The sequence below is a fragment of the Poecilia formosa genome, unplaced genomic scaffold (genome assembly GCF_000485575.1).
Source record: "Poecilia formosa unplaced genomic scaffold, Poecilia_formosa-5.1.2 Scaffold42, whole genome shotgun sequence".
Lineage (NCBI taxonomy): Eukaryota > Metazoa > Chordata > Actinopteri > Cyprinodontiformes > Poeciliidae > Poecilia > Poecilia formosa.
Genome location: NW_006799981.1, coordinates 1,717,727 through 1,722,702, shown reverse-complemented (window position 1 = coordinate 1,722,702; position 4,976 = coordinate 1,717,727). Strand labels below are relative to the sequence as shown.

Sequence of the window (4,976 nt, the reverse complement as noted above, 5' to 3'; positions counted from 1 at the left end):
AGGGATCAAAAGTTCAAAGAAGAGAACAAAATGGTAAAAGTGGCACAAAAATTTGAGAAGTTCAACAATGTGGCAGAAAACTCTTCATAATAGGGAAGTGACTGAAAGAGAAAATGTGATTTTAGTGTTTGTACACTCATTCATCCTCTTCATTCATTCATTCACCTACCAGAGTGCAATATTTACCATGTCGACTGCAGTGTTCGGTTCATTTTCTGAATGCAGATGATGCCGTTTATTAACTCTGCATGCCTCTATAGCAATTGATGCAGAGTCATGCAGACATGGTGAGTCTGACATGTTAATTAAAAATAAATACCACCCCAGCCTAACGGCCTGGAAGCGCCCTCGCAGTTTGGAGGAGTCTGAAGCGAGGCGGCTTTCAGTTACACAATGACGACACGGAGAATTGACATGAGAAACAACAATAAATAAATGGGTAAATGTCATGTTGGTAATTTTAGTTTCGTTCTTTAATAGCATCCTCTGTCTTAGTACAAATTAGAAGTGACAGAGTGCCAAGATTTTATTGACCGGTTGACATTTAAGCCATTGGAGAATTTGCTGCCTTCTCCAGTCACGCCGCCACAATTGCCCTGCAATCCTCAAATCAGGCGGCTCCCTCCTGTCTCCCATCTCTGTGCTGTCAGCTTTACCAAATATGAATTGTTATTGCCAGTGAGATGTAAACACACTCCCTAGAGGGGAAGGACACATTTTTTAATAAGGACATGTCACCCTGATGCATCGTCTAGTTACTCTAGGACACAACGTTCCAGAAAAGCCAAAAATCTGAGAGAATAAAGATCAGGATGTGCCGAATTGGTCAGGGGTGAATTTGAACATTTTTTTGTGTCCTGTAGTGTCAGCAGGGGCAGCGCTAGACATTTGGTATTAAGCACAAATGCTTCATGGTGCACCCCTTTCGCCCAAACACCCAAAAAGGAAGAATAATTCAGTATATGTCGGTGCATTTCTCTTCATTTCATGGTGGTGAAAAATTACGGTTCACAAAGGCAAGTGTAGTACAGAACCAAGATTCATCCCATAAAGGCCTGTTGGAGTAAGGCCTGTATGTTTTTCCGCATGTACACTTGTTTGATAAAAAGTATGGAGAGCCATTTCAGCCATAATTAAATAAATAAAGAAATGGGTGAAATAAATAAAAAAATGAGTAAAATAAATCAATAAATGAAGAAAATGAGTAAAATAAATAAAAATTAGTTCAAGAAATAATTTAGCTTTTTCATTAACCCAATTTTTAATTTATTTATTTTTCATATCAATTTCTAATTTATCTATTTTTCTATTTTTTTATTTATCCCTTTATCCATTTACCAATTTTTCATTAATCTATTTTTCATTTAACCATTTTTAATTTAGCTTTTTCATTAACCCAATTTTTCATTTATTTTTTCAGATTATCAATTTCTCTATTCCCCCTTTTCATTTATCCCTTTATCTACCCATTTTTCATTAATCTATTTTTACTTTAAACATTTTTCAATTTCCTTTTTCCATTAACCCGATTTTCTATTTCCCAGTTTCATTAATCAATTTCTCATATATCCTTTTTTATTTACCCATTTTCTTTCAACTATTTTTCATTTAACATTTGTTTGAAAAAATTTTAATTTTCCCATTTTCCAATTTCGCTTATTCATTTAGTATTTCTTTATTTTCTTATTTATCACATTCTATTTTCCCCGCAAAACTTAGAAAAAGATTAAATGCAAATGAGGAGAGGCACGTCATCAGGCTACACCTTCCCCAATTGGTTGGTTAGCGTCACACCGTACTTTGCTTCAAGACAGATGGCGATCTACTAACGGGTTATCAATAAGCTGATGCTCATTAACTTCATTAGAAAATAGTGTTATTACTCCTGACTTTATTTTTCGTGTGGCCGCTCAGACAGAACGTGTTTCAGTTGGCAGCTCTCATGGACTCGGAGCTTCACCGTTGGGGATTTTTATAGTTTGGACGAAGCGGCCGCTGAAGTTGGCTTACGATTGAAGGTCCGCGACGGTAAGCTAACGCTGATGTTTGTTTTCCAACTACAGTCATATTTAATCAGTAGGGGTGCTCAATTACAATAACGGAAGGTTTTGAGTTTATCTCGGGAGTAGGTGACAAACTGAACGCAGCCAGGATGTTGAGACCAGCACGTTCTCTGATCCAATACATCTTAAACAAGGTGTTGGGCTTTTTTGTGCATTTCGGTATCATTACAAAAATAAAAAGGGACTCAAAGACCCCGATGAGCAGAGCAGAAGTTTAAATTGGCTAATCAGCCACCGCTGTGTTCATGAGAGGAGATGCTTGTTAACCCAGAAATAAATATGTAAATATTATTATAAATATTACTTATTTATTTAATTTTGGCTGAANGGCAAGTGTAGTACAGAACCAAGATTCATCCCATAAAGGCCTGTTGGAGTAAGGCCTGTATGTTTTTCCGCATGTACACTTGTTTGATAAAAAGTCCCTATAAAAAAGTCCCTATAAACAACTTTACAATGATGAAACGACGACTTTATAGAGGAAACTGACTCTTGACGAGTTTGTTTTCCTGATGAAGATTCATTAAGAGATTAAAACTAAAAATCCTCAAAGTCTGCAGAACATCTTTACTTTAAGATTCATATTATTTTAGACCAACAGACTAACACTCCAGTTCAAAGTAAATCATGTTTGATGCAGGACTGAACACGGGATCATTTTTTATACCTTTGTTGCTTTTCCATTTACTTTATCCTCCTGTAATGTGGCACAGTATGGAGAGCAATTTCTATGGAGAGCCATTTCAGCCAAAATTAAATAAATAAATGGGTGAAATAAATAAAAAAAAATGAGTAAAATAAACCAATAAATGAAGAAAATGAATGAAATAAAAAAATGTTAAATAAATATTTAGCTTTTTCATTAACTCAATTTATAATTTTTTTTATATTATCAATTTCTCAATTTCCCTTTTTCATTTATCTATTTTTTATTTATCTATTTTTCATTTACCCATTTATCATTAATCTATTTTTCATTTAACCACTTTTCAATTTCCCTTTTTCATTAACCCGATTTTTCATTTATTTATTTTTCAGATTATCAATTTCTCTTTTTCATTTATCTATTTTTCATTAATCTACTTTTCATTTAACCACTTTTCAATTTTCCTTTTTCATTAACCCAATTTTTCATTTATTTTTCAGATTATCATTTTCTCTATTCCCCTTTTTCAGTTATCTATTTTTCATTTGTCCATTTTTCATTCATCCCTTTATCTATTTACCCATTTTTCATTAATCTATTTTTTAATTTAACAATTTTTCAATTTCCTTTTTCCATTATCCCGATTTTCTATTTCCCAGTTTCATTAATCAATTTCTCATATATCCCCTTTTTTTTACCCATTTTTCTTTTATCTATTTTTCATTTACATTTGTTTGAAAAAAATTTAATTTTCCCATTTTCCAATTTCCCTTATTCATTTAGTATTTCCTTATTTTCTTATTTATCACAGTCTATTTTCCCCGCAAAACTTAGAAAAAGATTAAATGCAAATGAGGAGAGGCACGTCATCAGGCTACAACTTCCCCAATTGGTTGGTTAGCGTTGCACCGTACTTTGCTTTAAGAAAGATGGCGACCTACTAACGGGTTATCAATAAGCTGAAGCTCATTAACATCATTAGAAAATAGTGTTATTACTCCTGACTTTATTTTTCGTATGGCCACTCAGAACGTGTTTCAGTTGGCGGCTCTCGTGGACTCAGCTTCACCGTTAGGGGTTTTTATAGTTTGGACGAAGCGGCTGCTGAAGTTTGCTTACGATTGAAGGTCCGGGACGCCTTCGTAGCTACCAGCTGTGATCCAACTATAAGGAGCAGATTTTACTGTACATCGTAAGTGAACTGCAATATCCAGAGGCAGCTCTATGGAGCATCGAGCTGAGAGAATGAGAGTGCCAAGCCTTGGAGATCTGCATCGGAGGCCATCTTTCAGACATGCACCGCTGCTGTCCGTCCAGGAGTCCTCCGGTTGCCCAGACGTTGCACGGTAAGCTAACGCTGATGTTTGTTTTCCAACTACAGTCATATTTAATGAATAGGGGTGCTCAGTTATGATAGCGGAAGGTTTTGAGTTTATCTTGGGAGTAGGTGACAAACTGAACACGGCCAGGATGTTGAGACCAGCACGTCCTCTGATCCAATACGTCTTAAACAAGGTGTTGCGCTTTTTTGTGCATTTCGGTACCATTACAAAATTAAAAAGGGACTCAAAGACCATGATGAGCAGAGCAGAAGTTTAAATTGGCTAATCAGTCACCGCTGTGTTCATGAGAGGAGATGCTTGTTAACCCAGAAATAAATATGTAAATATTATTATAAATATTACTTATTTATTTAATTTTGGCTGAAATGGCTCTCCATAGCACAGATCCTGTATTCAATATGTGAATGTCTGCTTGTAAAGTGCTGTGGAGTCCTCAGACTTTAGTCATTTACCATTGCTATCAAAATGAAAAACAAGCAAATTTATTAGAAGGAAACAAAAAAAATCCTCATAATTTATCTTAAAACATTTTTAAATAATATTTAGTATACTTCAGGCAGTTTCATAACCATTTTAAGATTTATACACTGAACCTGGTTTTAACAACTTTAGGGTTTCATATGCAGGATAAAAGATCACTTTAGCTCAGACAAGTCACAACGAAGGCCTTTTGCACAGGTCATCGGCAGCCTGTGAAATGTATGCATATGTATGCAAAAAGTCATATTTGAGAGTCCATATCAATACAATATTATAGTGCACTGTGTAATGAATCAGACCAAAGCTGAATGCAACAATCTATATTTCATTTTGCATTTCATTTTGATCAAAGTGTGTCTAATTGCATTACCTGTCTTCTTAAATTTGGATGACAGAGGAATTCAATTTCCCTGGTTAAACCACAAACCACCTTTTAGCGTGCCT

At 35.0% G+C, this 4,976-nt stretch overlaps 1 long non-coding RNA gene across 1 annotated transcript; it reads left to right on the top strand.

Annotated features, from left to right (window-relative positions):
- The first annotated feature begins 1,620 nt into the window (after positions 1-1,620).
- LOC107836163 (uncharacterized) lies at positions 1,621-3,950 on the top strand. The gene is made up of 2 exons (XR_001662021.1): positions 1,621-2,018; positions 3,837-3,950. It is a non-coding gene; the product is annotated as an uncharacterized LOC107836163 (long non-coding RNA).
- The last annotated feature ends 1,026 nt before the right edge of the window (positions 3,951-4,976 follow it).